The 23,997-nt window shown below is 44.3% G+C and overlaps 1 protein-coding gene across 1 annotated transcript in view; it reads left to right on the forward strand.

Annotated features, from left to right (window-relative positions):
* The window catches only part of HOMEZ (homeobox and leucine zipper encoding), a 28,438-nt gene that overhangs the window by 2,234 nt on the left and 2,207 nt on the right, over window positions 1-23,997 (forward strand). The window lies entirely within an intron of this gene.

Here is a 23,997-nt window from a genome sequence, read left to right on the forward strand (position 1 = left end):
AGCAGCTTCCTCAAACAAACTAAGCTCTCCAGCCGATCTAGAGGCTTCCATCTTCACCCATGCTTCTGGGTTAGCAGGTTGTGGTCGCTTGAATGGCCAAGCTGCGATGACATTACTCCTGCACATGTGCGTTGGAGCCACAGCACATAGCATGTGCTGATGATGTCACCAGCTGGAGCAACACTGAATATCTCCTAAACGGTGCACTTTTAGGAGATATTCCATGTCAGGTAAGCTTACCTGTAGATCTAACAATTATTCCAGCAGTATTTACTACCACTTTTAACACATGAGAAATCGCAGTTGTTGAAAGTGCTTCTTATTGCTCATTAGTCTTTCTTGTTGCCAGTGTGCTGTGTCCTGCATTTGGCAATGCAGGAAAATTGGCATTGCAGGACAGACCTACACCCCACTCACACTTTTTTTGTGTGAGAGCTCTTTGCAGCCAAACGCAGAGATCCTCATTTAAAAGTTCAAAAAAGGTGTGTTGCAGCCCCCAACAAAATTAAAAAGATGGTGGCAGGTTTCAGCTGCAGAATCATGTTTAGTGTAGAAATCTTCAGGAGTTCATCAGATCAGACATTCGCAACCAATCCTGCTTTCCATAAATCCATACCAGAATTGCATCGCCCATGAATTGTAATGTCAGGCCCCCTTTTTCATGATGGGCAAGCATGATTCTAAATGAAACACAAGTCTTGAAAGACTGTAAGGAAGCTAATGCTAAATGGAGTCATGAATCGGTTCAGCACCATAAGTATTAGTAGTGATGCACCGATACTAGGCATTTTTGAGATATCGGTACTTGAAAAAATGCTCAGATACTGGAAGTGACGTCAGATGGGGGCGGGATGCCCCAGAACCCCACTGCTGGAGGGGAGAACAAACAACCAGGGCAGGGGGGCGATAAACTCCTCAGCACAGTGGGAACAGTCTGACAGCTGGCCACAATGACACCCCTGCTCCCGGCTGTCTTTTATCATTATGCAGCACTGCCGCTATCCTCTCCTGCCTCTGTAAACAAGAGGGTGGGTGATGTCATAACTCCTCCCTTCCTGTTCATGCACATAGAGAGAGCTAGCTGGTTGGTTGCTACCCAATGATGGAGAGTGGGTGAGTCGGCAAGAGGCTGGACAACATCAGCATGTGTGTTTCTATAGTGTGAGGCAGCTGTGGCAGTGTCCCTGGAAGCAGAACCGAGTATTGGGAAAAGCAAGTCCTGCAAACAGGTGTTAGTGTAACATGTACAGTGTCAGCAGGGTACAGACCGGTCTTGTACACCATACAGACTAGTCTGTCCACTGACACTATATGTTATACACACAGCAGTCTGTATATAATGTACAGTACTGTCACTGTACAGAGTGGTACTGCACCCACCTGCCCACCCTGTGTTGTCTCCTCCTTCCTCTGCTTCCAATACCCCCCCACAGATCACGGCCTTTCTTCTCAATTCTCTACTCCACAGTCCCTATTTCACCCGCACTCAACAACCCTACCCTCACCACAGCCTCAACCACCCCCCTACCTACGCGATAGGTATTGTTAATTGGTATCGGCGAGTACTTGCAAAAAAAGTATTAGCACTCGTACTCTGTGTTAAGTGGTATCGGTGCAACCCTAAGTATAAGGAGAAAAAAAAAAAAATATATATATATTTGTTCAACCCAGTGGGCTGAATGGGGGGGGGGGGCGGCTCCAAAATTCTTAGGAGCTCTCTGTACTAATTATCCAATGTTGGTATAGCTACTCCACCACCAGAACATGCCAATGTGAAGCAGTTTAAATAACATTGGGTTTGGTCTGAACTTGAATTTGTTCCAAACCCAAAAGAAAGTGGTCACTGCCGCCCAATCAACTGCGGTTATGGCATTTCCTGCTCTTCAGCTTCACATACAGAAAGGGAAGGGGATGCTATGGCCTCCAAATCTTTCTACATAAATTGTAACCATTTATCTGCAGTGTTTTCTTCTCTACATTTGTTCAAGGTGCTGAATTTCTAAAGCTTGTGTGAAAGTTCAGAAAAAAGGGGGCAGAGAGCTGAAATTACTCTGCATAGCTCAGTGGGGAGAGCTCCGACAGCTGACTGGAGGGAAGAGACGCACTAATCAATATTTTTTGCTAGAAAATTACTTGAAACCCATATATAATTTCAGAGACCCTAGGGAATACAATGGCAATTGCTGCAATATTTTATGTCACACTGTATTTGCCCAGCAGTCTTTGAAATGCAATTTTTTGGGGGAAAAATACACTTCAATAAAAATAAAAAAGCACAATTTTTTGTTGTTTTGTTTTTAATGTGAAAGATGATACGCCGCGAGAATCGTGATCTATCTTCTAAGCAAAAAAAACATAATTCTCATTTTAGCCAGAATCATCCAGTTCTATCTTGGTGTCAGAAAAATATGTCAGAAGTGAGTCCTGCTGGATGCAGGGGAACAAAAGCGGCAGACAGAAATGACAGTAAAGACTTGTACACACTCCTACATATGTGGTACCTGTTTATCTGCAGCCATCTCTTCTCTACACCTGTTTTTAAAGTCCTGAGTATACACAGCAATTTTGAACTTCCAGAGGCAGGGGTAGGAATCCGATGTTTCACTGCACAGCTTAGAGAATATGCCTGAGTGAAGGGAAGGGACGGGACATACTTCCTATACACAATCTCATCAGGTTGTGTGCTTGAGCTCCCTACTCTCTCCAGTCACTAATACTCAGATAGAAAGGGAATCAGACTGTGGGCGGAAATCAAGCTCAGTGCTTTGGATTGAATCAAGTACACACTATAGCAGGATATGCTTTGTTTGTTTTTAATGTCAAAAGTTTACAACCTCTTTAACCACTTCAATACTGGGCACTTATACACCTTCCTGCCCAGACAAATTTTGGTCATGCTACACTGTACCCAAATTAAATTTTTATCATTTTGTTCCCACAAATAGAGCTTTCTTTTGGTGGTATTTGATCATCTGTTTTTTTTTTTTTTTTTTTTTTTTTCTGCTAAACAAATAAAAATACGACCAAAAAGTTTGAAAAAGAATTTTTTTTTTTGTTACAAAACTTTGTACATTTTCTCCTTCACTGACAGGGCTGCCGTGACGGGCACTGATACGGTGGCACTGATAGGCGGCACGGATGGGTGGCACTGATGGGTGGCATGTAGTGTAAAGTATTGTATAGATGGATGCCAATCAGTGCAATATAATAATGCATGCCAATCAGTGATGTCCATTGTGGGCACTGATTAGCATCCATTGTGGGAACTGACTGGCATCCCTGGTGGTCCAGTGTGGGCATCCTTGGGAGGGGGGGGGGGGGGCGGCTGCACTGATAATCGATCAGCACAGACACCCCCCCCCCGTCGGAGGAGCAACCAATCGGCTTTTCCTATTTACAATGTGATCAGCCGTGATTGGACACACCGCAACAACGATCGCCGCAATGCGCATGCCCCCCGGGGCACGCATTGGCTTAATATCCTGATCACGTCCCGTCAGGATATTGAAACCACTTTGCCGGCGTCCTTCTGCTATATGGCAGGTGACAAGTGGTTAATGGTTTGCACGCAGTTACTACATTGAGGTTGGTCTACTTAACAGTTTCCCGACCAGCGCACGCCGATGTGCGTCGGCAGAATGGCACAGGCAGGCATGTTGGCGTACAGGTACGTCCAATCTTAAATGCCGCCCTGCCATCGCGAGCGTGCCATCGCGAGCGCGCCGCCGCGCTCGCGTGCTGGTCGGGACCCCCGTGAGTCCGGTTGCGGGTCCCTTGGACTCAATCGCCGCGGGCGTACCCGCGATCCTCTCACGGGACAGCTGAATGGAGGAAATGCCGTGTAAACAGCATTTCCCCATTCTGCCTAGCAACGCTGGTTAACCCCTTCACTGCCAGTGTCATTTACACAGGAATCACTGCATTTATATAGCAGTGATTACTGTATAAATGACAATGGTCCCAAAAATGTCCGATGTGTCTGCCACAATGTCAGTCACAATAAAAATCGCTGATCGCTGCCATTACTAAAAAAAAAAAAAATAATAAAAAATTAGTAAAAATGCCATAAAACTATCCCTAGTTTTTTTTTAACCAAAAATATGTAGAAGAATACGTATCAGCCTAAACTGAGGGGGGGAAAAAAATGTTTTTTTTTTAAATATATTTTTGGGGGAAAATTTATTATAACAAAAAGTAAAAAATGCGTTTTTTTTCAAAATTGTCGCTCTATTTCTGTTTATAGCGCAAAAAATAAAAACCGCAGGGGTGATCAAATACCACCAAAAGAAAGCTCTATTTGTGGGGAAAAAAGGACGTCAATTTTGTTTTGGAGTCACGTCGCACGACCACGCAATTGTCAGTTAAAGCGACGCAGTGCCCAATTGCAAAAAGTGGTCTGGTCTTTGACCAGCAAAATGGTCTGGTCTGTAAGTGGTTAAAGAATAGACTAAGGCCATCCAGAGTGAAATTTACTATTTCCCCAACAGTGTTGATGCCAGAATCCCTCTTGCTGGGCCATTGTCTTCTCCCTGGGGGAAGCTGTCCCCACCAGGAGAAAAGACAGTGATTATTGCTAGCAGCCATACTGGCCACTAGCAATAATGGCAAGCAAAACCTGGCATGCTGGTTGTACCCAAGTTGATCAATCAACTTGGTACATTCAGCCTGCTCATACACTGTTCAAACTGTGTATGGCCTGCCTTTACTTGCCAAAATGTTGAACTACTTCAGTCAACCAATCATAGTGGCTGGATGTTTACATCAAAACTTTAGATTCACATTATGTGCGATCTTTCTCTTTTCAAAGTCAACACTTTGTTTTGCTAAGTGAACAACCTGTGTTCCTTGAGTAGATCAAACCCATTGTGTTGCATTATGAGATTCCCTGGCTTATATTCTGTACCGTTCAGAAGGCTGTGCTCATTAATCATAGTACCCTAATACCAGATGTCTCATTAAAAAAAATGAACTTAAGTTAGACCAGGATATTTTGTAAAATATATATGCAGATTCTGTTCAGTACAGACAATCCAGACCTTCAAAGGTTTTTTTCTTTTCTTGTTTTGGAACAGCCACTCTGTGTATCCTTTAAACGGCCACGTGGGCAGTGATGACCAGCTCCAGCTTATCTCTGCTGTCAGCAGAGAACAATAGCGAATGGGCCAAAACCCACACGAAAGAGGTTACGGTGCACTGTTGGGATCAGCTGCGGACATTTTCTCTGTGTATTGATTGTTGCACGTCAATGAACCTAGAACCTCTGTGTGAGGATCTCCATACTGAGGTTGGCTTATTTTGAATAGACGAGGTATCAACTGGAGACATTTTAAAGCCATTATGTAAATAAAGCATAGCGGGCCTTCTATATTAATGAGTGCCCATACACTTGAGGACATTTCAATGTGTCGGCATGATACAACTGCCTTTCCGGCAAGAAAAGAGGAGCAGTAAAGCACTTGCAGACAGTTTTGTTACTAGCTTTTCTCAGTGAAGCAGCAATTGGATACATTTTCAAACCTGTGTAAATGAAGTAAGACATTTAGGGGTTGATTTACTTGCAAATAGACTTTGCACTTTGCAAGAGCAGTTACTCCAGAGCTTGGTAAATGAGCAAAAGCTCTGCTGACTTCAAAAATTGTGTTTTTGCTCTTTTTTTCCTCTTTGCATGTGATTGGGTATTGTTTGCAAAGTGCAACTTGACCTCATTTGCAAAGTGCAGTTTCTCCAGAGTTTAGCACAGTCTGCCTTTAGTAAATCAGCCCTTTAGTTTGCTAATACACTGTGCACTTCTTTTTCTTTTTCACCCTTTGTATTCTGTCCTTGTTGCATTCAGTGATGCTAATCTTCTTCAGCCTCTTTGCAACCACTTCATGTCTGCATGCATGCACCTGATAACCATGGACCATGTATACATAATGTGTGCTAAAATGAAATTATAGTAATTTTAGTAAGTGGCTTCCTAATATAGTTTGGCTGGGGCTGTCTGCTGGTGTCAGACATACAGCTAGGGGAATTTCAGCCAAAGTTTTCCTGGAGTGGGTAAGGGTTAGAACCTGTGAATGTTTGTGTTTTTTTTTTTTTTTTATTTATTTATTTATTTTTCTTACTGCCTGCATTTGTTAGCAGAGGAAAACTTTAGTGAACATCTACACAGTGTGGCCACTCGCCAATGAAAACCTGACAGATTCTAACCCTCATCAGTGTTAAGCGGAGCTCTATCCAAAAGGGGAAGTTCCGCTTTAAGTACTCCTATTCCCCGTCCCCAACCCCCCCCCCTCCACCTACCACATTTGGCAGGTAATTTTTATTTTTATTTTATTTAGTCAAAGGGTATGGTTCAAGGACACACAACAGAGTATGAACAGTTTTGGCATATAATACAGCATAATGGATATTCTTAACGAAACGTTGTAATCCCAGGATAACATTGTCTGACTAACTGAGGTGCCTAGTATATGCCAGACTAGATGTAAGGAAGATAGAACCTCGGGCTGGGCATTAAGGTAAGTCATAGCCAAAACTCCAAAGTGTTTTAATAGTGTGGGGCCACGGAACCAGCCCAAATCCATTTTTTTTTCAATTTTGTATAGAAAAAAGGTAAAATGGAACCATAGAGAGATGGATCAATGAATGAGTATTAACCACTTCCCGCCCAAGGTACGTCCAGGGACGTCCTTGACTTTCCAGAGGTATCTGAATGATGCCTGAGGCCACAGACATCTGCATTTTCAGCCGGCGATTCCCTGCACCATAAGAACGATCATAGCGGCTGTTCCGCCGCTTGATTGTTCTTGCGGGAGGGGACGTCCCTCCCGCCACCCTCTGCTTCTACCGACTCACCGCTTCCATCGGTGAGTCGGTCACAGGATCCGCCAGCCCCCGGATAATACCATAGAGATTTCCGGCGGACCAGATCGTCCTCGGAGTCTCTATGATCGTTCGGAGGCCGGGCGCGATGTTATGACATCACGCCCGGCCTCTGCATTAAAGAAAATGGCGCCGATTTGGCTAGGAAGCCAGGATCGTTTTTTTATTTTAGGCTTCCCAGCCTAGAGGTGAGATATGGGGTCTTGTTGACCCCATATCTTACTGTAAATAGGTCCGATCGTGCCATATTCCTATTACAAGGGATGTTTACGTTCCTTGTAATAGGAATAAAAGTAATCAATTTTTTTTATATATTTTTTTTTTTTTTTGTGTCAAACAAAAAAAAAAAGTAAAATTAACAATTATAAAAAAAAAAAAAAAAGAGAGCACCCCTGTCCCCGTGAGCTCTTACACAGAAGCGAACGCATACGCAAGTCCTGCCCACATATGAAAACGGTGTGCAAACCAGACATGTGAGGTATCGCCGCGAACGTTGGAGCGTGAGCAATAATTCCAGCACTAGACCTCCTCTGTAACACAAAATGTGTAAGCAGTAAAAAAATTTAAAGCGTTGCCTATGGGGATTTTTAAATACCAAAGTTTGCCGCCATTCCACGAGCGCGTGCAATTTTGAAGCGTGACATGTTGGGTATCTATTTACTCGGTGTATCTTTATCTATCACATTATGCAAAAAATTGGGCTAACTTTACTGGGGTTTTTTTTTTTTTTTTTTTGAAAAATTGCTGCGCAAATACCGTGTGAGATAAAAAGTTGCAACAACCACCATTGTATTCTCTAGGGTCTTTGCTAAAAAAATATATATAATGTTTGGGGTTCTATGTAATTTTCTAGCAAAAAAATGATGAATTTTACATGTAGGAGAGAAATGTCAGAATTGGCTTGGATGGGAAGTGGTTAAATAATAAAAGAAGAAAAGAGCGTAATATAGGGAAGGATAGGAAGAGGGGGAATAAAAAGGGGGGTGGGGGGAGAGGGATTGGTGAAGGGATGTGAGGTTGCGAGCAGCATTGACGGCAGTCGGGATTCAGGTTTGGTGTTTCTGAAATAACAAGTGTAGTCGGGGTCCTAATCAGTGTTAATTTTGTAGACTAGAACAATTAAGATGATTAAAATGCCATTTTAGTCAAAAGACCAATGCCCCGTACACACGATCGGAAATTCCACCAGCAAAAGTCCGACGTGAGCTTTTGGTCGGAAATTCTGACCGTGTGTATGCTCCATTGGACTTCTGCTGGCGGAATTCCCGCCAGCAAAAGATCGAGAGCAGGTTCTCTATTTTTTTGGTTGTAAAAAAAAAAAAAAAAAAAATTCAGGTCGTCTGTATCAATTCTGACGTGCAAAATTCCTACGCATGCTCGGAAACAATTCAATGCATGCTCTGAAGCATTGAACTTTGTTTTCTCGGCTCCTCGTAGTGTTGGACGTCACCACGTTCTTGACGGTCAAAAGTTTAGAGACCTTTTTTTTGACCGTGTATGCAAGCCAAGCTTGAGCGGGATTCCGTCAGAAAAAAACATTTCCGTATTTTTCCGACGGAAAACTCGCTTGTGTGAACGCGGCATGAGACTAAAACTAAATTGACATTTGACTTCAAAATTCACACTGGTCTGTAGTGCTTGTTCATACCTCAATACCATAAATAATATATTTTTCACTCCAGCAGTATGAGGTTGGAAAAATGTTAACGAATGCATTACAATTTAATTACACCCATTCGATTTTAGACGACTGCATAGTTTCTGATCATGCATTACAGACATAGAGCCAATATGTGGGATATAGGCCACCTTCAGGTGATGGACACTGGTACACACTAAATTAAAAAGTGCACTCTATATAACCCCTCCCACTGGTGGGAGTACCTCAGTTTTTTTGCCAGTGTCTAAGGTGTTTGTCACATGTAAAGATGTGCTGTGCCGCGTTCCACTGGAGCAATCCTTGCTGGGGCTAGCCATGCTGACTGGATCCATTCAAAGCGTTTTATTTATTTTTTTATTTTGGGCAGATTGAATGGTACCCGAGCCTCTTATCCGGAGAAACAAGGTTTTTGCCTGCAAATGCTTCTTTTTTAGAGAGCTGGATCCTGGGATCCAGTACTTTTTGGTAGCAAGGCCATAAAAGTTTGGCAGGGTGCTGTTGCAGGTCCAGGATTGTGGGTTTCCTCTAGGATCCCCTGCTCCTGAAGGTTTAACGGAACCCACCGTGAAGGATGAAGATTGGGTCTGTTGGTTTTACCACAGAAAACCCTGCGGTGGGAAAGGTAAGTGGAGTTTTCTAAGAAACTTTTTTTGAATTTTCTTATGAATGTCAAATTCCTCCTTCCTCCTCCAGCTAAACAGCAGAGCTTAAGGGGGGGGGGGGGTTTCTCCCTGCTTATTGCCCTCCTATGCTGTTACTCTCCCCCTCATGCAGTAAAAGCGCTTGGATCCTGTTTAAAAAAATAAATAAAAAATGGACAGGAAGTGTGATCAGCACGCCGCTCAGCGGCTTGTAACACCCCCGCATGCCTTGCTGCTTTCTGTAGGCCTGAGAGGACCTGTAGTCTGGCGCTCGCACAGGAAACCCCTTCTTTTTAAAATATGGGTGGAGGTGGGGCTTAGCAGCATCTGCCTTGTCTGCCAGGTGTACGAGGAGGCAAGTTTTTAAAAGCACAGTGTGCTGCTGCAGGCTGTGGAGGGACACGAGAGCAAAGAGGTGGCATTATCAGGTTTGGTGACACAGGCATTTTCTTTAACACATTGTTACTGCTGCATCAGGCTGGGCATTAATAGCAACAACTGTGCTGAACTATAGCTCAAGTGGTATATGCATTCCTTCTTGTAGTACCTCTGCTTTGTGCGTCAGGCTATGGTTGCGGGGGGCTAAAAACACTTCAATGAAGGGCTCTAGAAAGGCTTTCGTCACACGGAAGCCTAGATCCCATCCCAGTAAGATGCCATCCTCCCCTGAGAGTAATATGGCTGGTCACGGTGAGCCGTCAGGAGGGGCAGGTGTTGCAGCTGCTCTTAAACACTGCAGGCCCTGTGTATATTGCTAAGAAGGCATTTTAAGCTTAAAGTAAATGTTTGATGCTTTAATTGCATCCCGGAGTGGGACTACAGTTCTACTACAGTACAGGTCCCTGTCCATTACTCAGGACCCTCATATTGAGAACAAGGAGCGAGAGATGGTGAATTTTCTCTCTAGAACCAGGAAAAGGCTGATGCCTCCTTCTTCCCTAGAATTTGATGCAAAGTATCAAGCTCGCAGGAAAGGTTGTGTTCAGTCACTGAATTGGTCTGCTCATCTGTTTATGCTTTTTCTATCCATTCATGGCTAAGAATTAATGTGTTCTAAGTGAGAGCACCCACTCTGAAAAAGTTCTCAATACTTTATTCTATGGAGGAAGGGGTTTATGGGGAGTTCCAGCGATTAATGCTGCTATATTCTCTGTAAACAAAAACCTGACTTGTCCAGTAGACCATGCTAAAGGGTCCAACAGCTAAGAAGTTGGAGTTCCTTTTAAAAAATCAAAAAAAAATTTTTTTGCCTGCAGGTTCAGTCATTCAAACCTGCGCTGGTGTTCACATCGCCCTGGAAGCACCTGATCTCGTCTGACCTTGGAGGCTAAGCAGGGTCAGGCCTGGTTAGTACCTGCATGAAAGACCACCTGGGAATTCCATGTGCCGTAGGCTTCTAGCACCAGTTTTAGAGTTATTTCTGATCAGCAGGCCCAGGGTTTGGCCAGCATATCAGAAGCATTCTGTTTTACAGTTATCACTGTGAAAGATTCTATTCTCCAGGCCTCGCGGTTCATGCTAAAGATCCTATAGTTGAAAGAAGGTCAGCCGAAGCGCCATACCAAAAAGTTCTTGTCCAATTTCCCTTTTTTATGGTGAACTGTTATTTTGAAGACTATCTCTAAGTATATCCAAAGAATTTCTAATGGGAAAAGTAAAAAATTTTTTTCTGGTTAAAGTGTGTGTGTGTGTGTGTTTTCAGGCACAATATAGAGCATGGGATTTCAGATCATCTGTGCCCAGTCTTGCCACAAAGAGTTAATCCAGCTCTGAGCAACCCTCCATATCATATTATTTTTTTATTTTTTTTTCAGTGAAATAATACTGGGAAAACTTTGTCCATTCTTCATTTGCATATCTCGTGCACTAGCTTAAGACATGCATGATATTGGTGTTGTCAAAAAAGCACAGGCGATTGGTGATTTACAGACAGAATAACGGCAATTGTGAACAATGAAGATTAAAAAAAAAAGTGAAATTGAGCCTCACCATTTTCTCTCTTCTACAACAACTTACAATGGTTATGCCGCACATGCGCAGGAGTGACATGAGCGCACTCTGCTTCTTCACAGTACGTGCTCTGTCACACCTGCACATGCACACCAGTCTCACCAGGCTTGCCCTCGTAATACTAGCTGGTGGGAGTGTAGTGGTGGGCAGAGGAGTCCTCTGACATCACGACTCCGCCCACTGAGCCCTGAGAAAAAAAAATGCCCACAGATTTGGTGATATTGCGGGGCTCCTGGCAGGTGAGGGGGTGACTTTTATGAAATAAGGATTACCTGCAGGAGGCATGTATATCATTACAGATTTTAAATGCGTTTAATGTTTTATATTTAATGACATTGGGTTTACATACACTTTGAAGTTTTAAGTATTTTTCTTTTAAATGTGCTTCTTCTCTGTTTTTTACGGTTTCAAAACTGTACAGGGATGTCGGACCCATTTTGGATCTCAAAGATCTAAACCGTGTTTGAATATCCATTCTTTTCACATGGAGTCACCAAGCCTCCATGGCTTAAATCGGCAAGGCCGCAATTTGGTCTTCAGTCCTTACATTTTTTGCCAGATTCTATCATGTAGATGTAAAAGGCATGAGGCCATCGCCCTTGGGTGTAGTATACTGCAGGTTGCAGTAGGAGTCCTTTAGTTTCTTGGTGCCCTACTTTTGTTGTGTGTCTCTCTCCTTTCAGTTGGCATTGCTATGGGACATCCCACATAGTAACTACTATGGCTCTGTGTCCTGTGATCTATGATAAGAAAATAGTATTTTTATAACAGCTTACCTGTAAAATCCTTTTCTTTGAAGTACATCACAGGACACAGAGCCATAGTGGTTACTATTTGGGTTATAGGCCACCTTCAGGTGATGGACACTGGCACGCCCTAAATTTAAAAAGTGCACTCCCTATATAACCCCTCCCACTGGTAGGAGTGCCTCAGTTTTGTAGCAAAGCAATACACGTGTATACCAAGAAGGGAGGGACCTCTGTACTTCAAAGAAAAGGATTTTACAGGTAAGCAATTATAAAAATCCTATTTTTAGTCAACTGACATATACTGGAGATTTAGTCGACTAAATCTATCACAGAAGACTAAAATGAGACTAAAACTAAATCAAAATTTGCTGCCAAAATTAACACTGGTAGATGAGGTAGCTTTAGTTGGCAGAGTCACGGTCAAGGAGGGTTCTAACTTCATCAGAGAAGACAAACATGTTCCAGAGGGACCAAGTCATGGAATAGCATTCTTGTTGGTGGCGTGCTGAGAATGAGGTCCCCCAGCTTATTTCTTTCCTCTACTTTCTTAAGCCACATCCCCATGGTTGGAGACTGTGGGGATTTCCATTTAAGAGGAATGCGTGCCTTGGCAGCGTCAAGGAGATGGAGCTTTATTTTATTTTTTTTGATTCTCCCAGGGGCACTAGAGGCATGGAGGAGCAAAAAGGCTGGGTCGTCTGGTATCGGCACTCGGTTAATTATTAGGCAATGCATTTGACCTCCTTCCAAAAGTGTTCTAGTTTGGGACAAGTCCAAAAAATGATGGTGTCCAGTTCTTCCTGGCATCTCCAGCAATAATCAGAACTTGCAGGAAACCTTTCCCCCTTTTTTTTTTTTTTTTTTTTTTTTTTTTTTTTTTTTTTTTTTGCAACCTCACTGTTGTTGTGTACCATCTGGTTAAAAAAATTTTAAGTTTCGTTCCTTGCACCTTCACTTCTTCACTCGATCACTGGGAGCAGTAGATCCCTGTCATGTTGCTAGGCAGGGAAATGCCTTGTTTACATAGGCATCTCCCCATTCTGCCTCTCCTCCTTGCAATCAAGGCTAGGTGGGAAATACGAAAACATGTACAGGTATGCCCTTTTGCGCACTCGTGCCATTCTGCTGATGTGAATCAGCCTGCAGCAGTCAACAAGTGGTTAAGAAGTGAGAGGCCTGCGAACTTCTAGACCTCGTCAAATTTCTAAAGGTTGGAACTTGGTATCCTGAGGTAAAATGGATTTCCCAATATTGGGAATAATGGCGAGGTCTAAGAGGAGAGAGGAGTTTGCGTAAGCAAAGATGAACGGAGTGGGAATGAAGCCTACTTGATCCACGTGGACTAGGTTCGGAAGATGGTGTTGAATCCTATTTGCTAAGATTTTCGTGAAGAGTTTGAGGTCTAGATCAAGCAACGAGATCAGCCGATAGCTCACACAGGAGGTTGGATCTTTGCCCTCCTTAGGGATCACTGATATATGGGCCTGTAAAGTGTCTACAAGAAAATGATGCGGTAGATCCTATCGCATTAAACCAAGGGTGCCCAACCAGTGGCCTGGGGGCCACATATGGCCCGCGGAGCCCTCTGTTGTGGCCCGTGACATCATGTTCTGGGATGGTGGGTTGGCAAGACCAGATCGCGGGTTGCCGACCTGCCATCCCAGAGCATCAGTGTTTTGAATGAAGCTGTCGGCAGAGGAAGCAAACGGCTGCAGAGCAGAGCCACATAAACCGTTGCTTCCCGTATAGCGCCGGCTCCTGTCACAGGTGGAATGATGAGTGATGGGGTGGCCAAATACATCCGCCTGGGACAGCAACAGCCTGCAATACCTGAAGGAAAGACTGTTATTAAAGGTAAGTTTATTACTAAAATCACACTGTATTTATGGGCATATGCAGAGTGGACATGCACCTTTCAAATGCCTGTTCCGCTCATTGTGGCCTGCGACCAGTTACCATATCGCTTAAGTGGCCCTCTCTCTTCAAAAGGTTTGGCACCCCTGCGTTAAACAGTTTGACCATGAATGGGGCAAGAGAAGGTAGTAAGGCCCTATAATATAGCGTCTGGGGCTGACGCCTTCCCCTGCTTGGTGGCCCCTGGAGTTCCTCAATGGTGATGGGGGCTTCCCTGTCTGCACTCGATAGTTGGGGGCATTTGGGAGGAAGATGGGTAAGAATGTGTTTCTGTGGTGGGGATCTAGTTTCCAGGTTGTATAGAGAGTTATAAAATTTCTGAAACTCCTGTGCTGCATTGTAACTTTGGGTCCGCATGGCGGTAAAAGATATGGTACATACGTCACCAATTTCTTTTTTTCTCTCTATCTCTACCTGAGGAGGTATCCTCAGGTGGGATCAAGGGGACGCGTAGCTCTCCACCCATAATCAGTTGCCCCTCGGTAAGTCCATTAAGTCAGCTAGCGTCTTACTCGGGAAGACATCCTGGTGGTCATTAGGTAAGTAGAGGTTTGCCAGCATTACCTTGACACTGCCAATCATACCATTTTTAAAAAGAGGAAGCGGCCTCCAGGGTCTTCAATGGACTCTAGGCAGGACCACGGCGCTCTGCTCGGAAAAAGAATAGATACCCCCTCCTCTCACGACTTTGCCGTTGGATTGGTGGAATGGTAAACCATCAGGAAGGACCGATTCTTGAGTATGCGTAATTTTTGTCTCTAAAATGAGTCTTCTGGTACAAAAGCCACATCCAATTTAAAACTATGCAAGTCTTGCTGAAGCATCCGTCTTTTCTCTGGAACATTAAGTCCCTTAGCATTGAGAACGAAATCACGTTAATAACCCCCATGAGATGAGGTAAAAAGGGATGGGGGGTGGAGAGAGAGAGAGAGAGTAGAATAGGAAAAAATGGATCACTAATATGGTAGCAAACTATTGCTAGTAGGCTCACCAATCCAAGACTGGAGACTGAGTACTGACCTATGTGAGTATTTGGATAGACCGGGAATGGAGCCCCGGCTGCCCCTACCCAACCCGACCTTGATAAATAATGAAAACGGTAGAGCTGAATATCTGATGCGTATACTTCAACGTGCACAAACAATATGTGACAGCATTATGTAGAGCAAAACAAATGTGGTAAACAAAACTTCTTCTAATAACTTTAACAGGGAGGTAGGGTCATCCCCATTATGTAACCTGTTTTACACAGGGGCTCGAGGCATACCAGTCCTCCAAGAGTCTGCTCGCATGCAGGAGTCTTCCCTCCCCTGAAAGGGGGGGATGGAACACCCATCCACCCACAGACACGGGTGATTAGCTCCCCGCCCAATTACAGCAGATGCATAACAGTTGCTTAGAGGCGTGTAAGAAGGCTCATCACAAGATTGAGGCATCGGAGAGTGGGAAAGGAGGGAAAGTGTGGAATGGAGGAGGAAGGGCAAGGGGATGGAATAGCAATGAGGCCTTTGGAGGGTTTGGCCATAGCATACGGGACACGTATCTCATACCAAGAGGGGGGGGGGGGGGGTTACACATCAGGCACGGGTATGGTGAGGTGCAAATGACAATGGTCAGTAAAGTAAACGTGCCATGTAGGAATTCTGAGCAACATTGATGGCTGACATATAACTCACCCCATTAGCAGAGCTGGACGCGGTTTCACATAGTGGACACATGCCCACGTTCGTAAAAGAGCTACAGCCCCTCATCTGCAGACCTAGGAGAGAAGTCTAGGACAACAGGCAGGAAAATGCAAATGACTAATCTAGTCCACTTAAAATACATCCATACAATGCCCCCCAGCCCTAGCTCAGCACATACTAAGCAACATATACTCCTGAGTGAGCAGGCATAACCACGATTTAATAAAAACATTAGGCAAAGGGAAAACCTGGAGGGCCGCACAGGCATGTAAAAAAAACAAATGTGATCAGTATAAGGATATGCACCTGTAAAGTTCCAAGGAGGGACTGGGGCCCTCTAAAGTGCAGAGGGAGAGCAAGCCACCCCAGCTGTGTGTGAGTGGGGACTAAGAACGTCTGGCATTGGTCACGTACCTCACTGTAGCTGGATTAGAAGAGGTGCCCCCCCCCTAGGATTCTCGTGACTGTTCTCCGGAGAGAGAGGTGGGGTAATCGGAGGGAGAGAGAGAGAGGTGGGGTAATCGGAGGGAGAGAGAGAGAGGTGGGGTAATCGGAGGGAGGGAGAGAGAGAGAGGTGGGGTAATCGGAGGGAGAGAGAGAGGTGGGGTAATCGGAGGGAGGGAGAGAGAGAGGTGGGGTAATCAGAGGGAGGGAGAGAGAGAGGTGGGGTAATCGGAGGGAGGGAGAGAGAGAGGTGGGGTAATCGGAGGGAGGGAGAGAGAGGGGTGGGGTAATCGGAGGGAGGGAGAGAGAGGGGTGGGGTAATCGGAGGGAGGGAGAGAGAGAGGTGGGGGTAATCGGAGGGAGGGAGAGAGAGAGGTGGGGGTAATCGGAGGGAGGAAGAAAGAGAGGTGGGGGTAATCGGAGGGAGGAAGAGAGAGAGGTGGGGTAATCGGGGGGAGGGAGGAAGAGAGGGAGGTGGGGTAATCGGGGGGGAGGGAGGAAGAGAGGGAGGTGGGGTAATCGGGGGAGGAAGAGAGGGAGGTGGGGTAATCGGGGGAGGAAGAGAGGGAGGTGGGGTAATCGGGGGGGGGGAGGAAGAGAGGGAGGTGGGGTAATCGGGGGGAGGGAGGAAGAGAGGGAGGTGGGGTAATCGGGGGGGGGGGGAGGAAGAGAGGGAGGTGGGGTAATCGGGGGGGGGGGGGAGGAAGAGAGGGAGGTGGGGTAATCGGGGGGAGGGAGGAAGAGAGGGAGGTGGGGTAATCGGGGGGGGGGGGGGAGGAAGAGAGGGAGGTGGGGTAATCGGGGGGAGGGAGGAAGAGAGGGAGGTGGGGTAATCGGGGGGGGAGGGAGGAAGAGAGGGAGGTGGGGTAATCGGGGGGGGAGGGAGGAAGAGAGGGAGGTGGGGTAATCGGGGGGAGGGAGGAAGAGAGGGAGGTGGGGTAATCGGGGGGAGGGAGGAAGAGAGGGAGGTGGGGTAATCGGGGGGGAGGGAGGAAGAGAGGGAGGTGGGGTAATCGGGGGGGGAGGGAGGAAGAGAGGGAGGTGGGGTAATCGGGGGGGAGGGAGGAAGAGGGAGGTGGGGTAATCGGGGGGAGGGAGGAAGAGAGGGAGGTGGGGTAATCGGGGGGAGGGAGAAAGAGAGGGAGGTGGGGTAATCGGGGGGGAGGGAGAAAGAGAGGGAGGTGGGGTAATCGGGGGGAGGGAGGTGGGGTAATCGGGGGGAGGGAGAAAGAGAGGGAGGTGGGGTAATCGGGGGGAGGGAGAAAGAGAGAGGGAGGTGGGGTAATCGGGGGGAGGGAGGAAGAGAGGGAGGAAGAGAGGGAGGTGGGGTAATCGGGGGGAGGGAGGAAGAGAGGGGGGTGGGGTAATCGGGGGGAGGGAGGAAGAGAGGGGGGTGGGGTAATCGGGGGGAGGGAGGAAGAGAGGGAGGTGGGGTAATCGGGGGGGGGGGGGGAGGAAGAGAGGGAGGTGGGGTAATCGGGGGGGGGGGGGGGAAAGGGAGAGTGGTTCCAGATGGTAACAGATCACAGCATAGATAATTTGCCTCTCACCACTTGGGGTTGCCACATAGTAGTGTACACACACATTTATACACACATTTATACACACACTCATATATACGAGAGAAATGTGATGTCAGCTACTGTGTGGCAACCCCAAGTGGTGAGAGGCTTGGAATTCGGAGGTGAATTATCTAGGAGCTGTGATCTGTTACTAACTTGATTATAACGTGTTTGGGCCAATATTTTGTGACCACGCCTTCTGGTAAGTGCCCTGTGTGGTGGAGGTGCAACAAAGTGCTGGTAAAGAGGCCTCAGGAGATCAGCATTGGTCCATTTTTGTGCAGATGAACTCTTGTAGACAGCTTCTTTATTGCACATATGCACTTTTTAATCAGTTTATTGCATGCATCACTTTTATTTATTTTTTGCACATTTGTAATTGCATCACTTTTGCACTTGGTATCATATTTCCTAATTTTGTTTTTTATTCACTACTAAGTGGGTTAGCACAACTTATTGAACATTTTAGATTTTGTAGTGTTTGGGTATTTGGATGCAATATTTTCCGGCTATCTCCACGTTATCATTTTTTGATTTACGCTAAGCGCAGAGGTTTTCACACATGGTACATTTATTTAGATTGTGGATTGCTCTTCAGAAAGCAACACTAGTGTAAAACATCCCTTAGGGTTTAATCAGACTAGAGATGCTCTCTGAAGAGCAATCCATGTTCAGATCACTGTTCATAAAGCATTTTTTTTTCTTTTTGTTATAAATGCAAAGTGTGTATGTGTGTGTGTGTGTGTGTATGTATATGTATATGTGTATATATATATATATATATATATATATATATATATATATATATATATATATATATATATATATATATATATATATATATATATATATATATATATATATATATATATATATAGCAACTTTTTAAGTCTTCTGTAAACAGGAAGTGATGTCATGACATCGCTTCTGGGTTACTAGGTTCGATTCTGGCTTTGTTCGGGTCTGCCAGCCCACCTTAAAGAGGAAGTAAACCCTGATGGGTTTACTTCCTCTTTTTTTCCCTGCAAAGGTAAAGCATAATGGACTACTATGCATCGCATAGTAGCTCATTATGTGTCACTTACCTGACACAGGAGCCAGCGAAGTCGCCGCTGATCCCTGTAGTCCGCCGCGTCCATCTTGCTGGTGGCGTCTCGCAGCTCCGACCAATGACAGCGGCGCAACCGCGATGACGTCACTCCCGCGCATGCGCACGGGAGTCGCGCCTCGCAGCTCCGTTGCTGTCATACGGCGAAGCCGCGATGACGTCACTCCCGCGCATGCACACGGGAGTCGACAAATTTGGCAAATCCATTCTTGGATTTGCCGCATTTAGTGCGCCTGCGCGCCGCTGTCTACGGCGCATGCGCCGTAGACAGCGGTGCCCATTTTCGGGCAAATATCTCCTAAACCATATAGGTTTAGGAGATATTGCTTGGACCTACAGGTAAGCCTTAATCTAGGCTTACCTATAGGTCCAAGTTGTTTGGAAGGGTTTACTTCCTCTTTAATACTGAGTCAAACCCCAACCCCCCTCCATTTTACTACAAAGGAAGTGATCTATAATTTGCCCCTCTATACAAAGTAAAATTATTAAAACACTTATTTTTTTTATTTATTTTTTTTATTCAAATTTAAAACCTTTCACAATCAAAGGTAATTGCTGCAATTCCCAAGTTTTCAAAAAGGTGTTTTCAAAGTGTGTATTTGTGCGTTTTCTGCTTTGTGTTTGACTGCCATTTGCATGTGTATCTGGGGTGCTTTTGCCAGCTTTTATGCTGTAAGCATCTCTAGGTATAAGATGGAGGGGAGGGGTGTTGGGTTTTCTAGGAAGATCAGTCATTCTGCAAATTCAGTGGAGGGAAGAGGTCAGGAAACAAAGACATGAGACAGACAAGCTGGGTGGACGTTTGGCCTTTTGTTCTCCTATTAGGCTTGCAGCAGACACATGCATTCTTGTGTGTCAGATTTTTAGTACTACCTCCTTTGGCCCACTATAGGGACATTTAATTACTGCAAGTTTAGGCCATGTTTCGTGTGAAATTGCATGCTAGATTTATTAAAATTTTTGGTTTGAAAATCACCACCTAAGAGAGGCTGTGCAATGGCACATTTTGGTCACCTTTTGTTGAGCCATATGTATTTATTTACAGTACCTTCTGAATTTTTGCTTTTACCACCTTCTTGCCCATGTCAATTTTTGGTGACACTGGGACAACCTTGTATGTCGCCATCCCAGAAAGTTTTACTATACTGCGGGCGGGAAGAGGTTAAAGTATAACTAAAGGCAAAACTTATATATATATATATTTGTTTTGGATAGTGTAGAGGGATTAGAACACCAGTCAGTTTTTATTGTCTGTCTATATCCACCTTTTTTTTTAAAGTGGTTGTAAACCCACTAACCAAAAAGAAAAAAACCCTGCAAGACAAAGGCATGATGAGCTAGTATACCCCATTGTTTTCCGCAGGGAGGAGACTACAGCTCCCAGCATGCACTCAGCTGTGCTAACTCCCGTTCGTGTCCTTTCCTAGCTACCTATAATGCAAGATTTCGTCAGTAGGTCATTCGCATGCACTCCTGGGATACATGACGCTGCTATCCCAGGAACCCATGCGAATTGCTTAGTGATGTAATGATGTAGTGATGTAATCATCTAGGCTGGGGAAAGGAGGAAGTCATGAAGAAATAATAAAAAAATAAAAAAAAAAAGTATTAAAATAAAAAAAAGTATACGAGTAATGAAAAAAATTAAATAAAAATAAATGCTCATTGTGAGAAGTATGCGCTAAGGGCATGCAAAATGACAAAGTAAAAAAAAGTGTGTAACTCTGTTTTAAGAGAAATTCCCCCTCTCTATTGGTCCCATTTACCATTATTGAAAGTGTGTGTGTGTGTGTGTGTGTGTGTGGGGGGGGGGGGAGGAAAAGTAATAGAGGGGAATCTTCAAATGGGAATACTGGTTCTGGTGACCTGGGGGGTCCCCAAGAGATACCCTTAATTTGCATGGGTTTCCTCTCGCTTCCTCTTTTTCTATGGAACAGGAAGTTAAGGGAAATTTCTACAATGGAACAGAGGTTATAACCATTCCTTGCTCTATCCAACATGAAGGGGGGGGGGGGGGCGGGTAACGTTTTTGCCTATAGTTGTACTTTTAAATGCAAGCTTTAGTATAATTTTAGTCAATACACATTTTGAAACAGTAATTTTGATTGGGCTTTGCTTATTAGGTATTTGTTTTCTGTGGTTGCATTTCGTTTGAATGAATGCAGGTTTTCCAGCAGGATCAATGGGCTACTGCAACACTGATCAGTGTATTCTGACGGGAGAATACAATAGCGCAGCGGGAAGGATTCCCCTATGCACCACTGCATCTGATATAGTAGTCACTATTCAGCCCAGAATTTTCTGCGTGGTTCCCTTGATTTCTGGACAATGTTTGTAGAGTCGGGAGATGTTGAGAGCCAGAAGGTACAGCAGTATCATGTAAACCGGTTGCAGTGATTCAAAAGTAGTGCATGCATTTTTTTTATTTCTTTCTAATCAATCTTTAGTGGGTTCAAGACTATGTATGTTTTCGACCAGTGATGAAAAAAATTCCATACCGCTCCTTCAAAATTTTCTCATCAAATATACAAATTTCTAATCGTGTATGTGGTTTTCGTTCAGTAAAGCCCATTAATTTCAAACTTGAATGTTAAAAACAAACAATCTTGAACTTCTTTTGAATGACATTCAAATGTTGTGAGAATTATTGTACAAATTTTAGTTTGACAATCAACTAGTGCAGGGAAGCCCTCTAATGTGGCCCGCAACCTCCTGCTCTGGGATAGAATAGAAAGAATACTGTTATTAAAGGTCAGGTTATTACTAAAATCACAGTGTATTCTTGATTCCTCTTGTACCAAATTGTAATGTTAGCGCTATATAAAACCTGTATAATATATGGGCATATCTTTTCTTCAGTGAATGCTGGGCAGCTTTCAAACTGATCCGCAGGTGCAGAGCAGTTTACCTGCGGGTTACCTGCACTGAGCCATAGACTTTCTGAAAGTGCACCAAACCTGCAGATAATAGAAAGCTAGTGCAAACTGCAGGAAAGCCAAAAGGTACACTGCGTTACACACGTGGTGGTGGTAAACCGCAGCGCATCAGTGTGAAAGCAGCATTGGACCCCTTTCACACAGTCAGTCCAACCAATTGAACCCTCCATTCACCTCTAAGTAGTCGCAGACATAAACCGACTTGTATTCTACCTCCAATACTATCCGTTAAAAAGTATCGTGGGCTGCGCCCATGTCTGCTCTCCAAATGCAGATTGTACACGGACATGTAATCCACCGCTCCACTCATTGTGGCCCGTGACCAGTTACCAAGTCTATTAAGTGGCCCCCACTCTTCAGAAGGTTGGGCACCCCTGTACTGGTGCCTACCCAGCTTAATGTGTCACTCCAGGGGACTGACTGCTGATCAGCATCTACACTTTTCGCTCATTTATTTGCAAATCGCCTGTTATCCTATGCAGATCTTTTGTATTTGCTGACCCCACCTTTTGCTTTTGCCTCATTCAGAGGCACCATCCTTGTACCATCTAAATGAGAGAAAAGAGCAAGACTGAAAAGCATCATTAACATTTCAGAGGGAAAGTATATCCTTTTCAGTGAGTGCATATTTAAAGTGGCTGTAAAGGTAAAAGGGTTGTGTGTTGTGTGTGTTTGTTTTTTTTTTTTTTTTTTATGATTTCTTTGCATTGGGATAAAAAAAACCCTTCCCATGTCAGCCCCCTGAAATACTTACCTGATCTTGATGCAGTGTTGTGCACCTCTGCAAGAGCGTAGCTCTTCTCTCCCCTCAAAGGAAGCTCACCAGCAGTAGGAGTCATTTGCTCCTGCTGCTGTCAGCCAATCCCTGTGAGAAGAGAGCAAGGAACTCTAGAAGAGGATCAAGGCTGCTGTAAAAGTTGTCAATATCTGTGTGGGTAGCACCTTCTGATCAAGTTGGTGCTGATTTGTCTTTGTCAATCACTGAGCATGATTTACCACTTAGAAAAACATTTTTGTGGACCTGGACTGTTTTACAATCCCCTCACTTATGAGATTTATATGATATTTTATGTTGGGTTGTGCTTGTGTATTATTATTATTATTTTTTTTTTTTTTTTTTTGTTGTACATATTTTATGGTGCAGCAGAGCTGCACAATTAATCGTTAAATAATCACCATCTCGAGTCAAGTCCCCTCACAATCTTAATCCAACATTTCACGATTCTATGTAAACCGTGCAGAGCTGTTCTAAAAAGCCAGCAAATGTTTATCAACATTCCTTAGCACTGGGAGATGGAGAAACATTGTAACGCTTTGTTCTTTTAGATCAAAGGGAAGAACTTCTTCTGTCTGCAAATTAGGTTAGTTTAACCAGTTGAGCCTTTTTCTAACGTGTTGCTTACAAGTAAAAATCCGCAATTTCTGCTAAAAAAAATTTACTTGGGACCCCCAAACAGTATATACTTTTTTTTTTTTTGCCACAGACCCTAGAGAATAAAAGGGCGGCTGCTGTAATATTTTATCTCACGCTATATTTGCGCAGCAGTCTTTTTAAACGCAATATTTTTTAGAAAAGATTAAGATTATGCTTCAATTAAAAAAAAAAAAAAAAAACCCTGAACAGTAGTGTTAGCCCAATTTTTGTATATTGTGAAGGATGTTGCGCTGAGAGAATCAAGATCCATTATTCTAAGCAAAAAAATGATTCTCATTTTGCCAGAATCCTGCAGCAGTAAATCCCCCCCCCCCTCTTTTTTTTTTTTTGAGTCCCACCCAAAGGGGCATGTTCCACATTTGGCATGTCATTTTGGGGGGGGGGGGGGGGGGAGAGCGCAGGTACCTAGTTTTGACAGGTACCCAGCTCCCACTTATGCTTGCCCACCTAGGCGGCGACTCCTACTACTCTCTCCTAATCTTTTGGGACATGTCACAGGTCCCAGAAGATTGTCTGTCTGGCCACTAAGAAGGTGCAGTGCGCACCCTGCTGTGAAGCCACAAGCTGTACGTGTGCCCACACCTGCAATGACTGCATAGAGGAGAGGGAAAGGAGCGAGGCTTCAGGCGGCCGCATCGCTGGATTGTGGGACTGCTTAGTGTCTGTTTATTAAAAGTCAGCAGCTACGCTTTTTGCTCCGCTTTTAGAATTTTTTATTTATTTTTTTATGGAGTATCTTTATAATCTTACAGCAGAATTTTTTTATTTCTCCTTTTTGGGATAAAGGTTTTACATAAAAAAATTAATAAAAAAAGCTGATTGTAAGCACCCTTGCCAGTGTTAAATGGTTTGTCTCGACTGTGTAACCTGATACATCTGGAAAAGAGCTTGTTCTTTTGAAAAACAGACATACTGGCCAGATCCCCAGATAAAAATAGCCCAAAAGAGATTTGGTAAGCTGCAATATGTTTATTTTTGGGTTTAAT

The sequence above is a fragment of the Lithobates pipiens genome, unplaced genomic scaffold, assembly GCF_037356315.1.
Source record: "Lithobates pipiens isolate NorthernLeopardFrog02 unplaced genomic scaffold, aLitPip1_a1.2 Scaffold_11, whole genome shotgun sequence".
Classification (NCBI taxonomy): domain Eukaryota; kingdom Metazoa; phylum Chordata; class Amphibia; order Anura; family Ranidae; genus Lithobates; species Lithobates pipiens.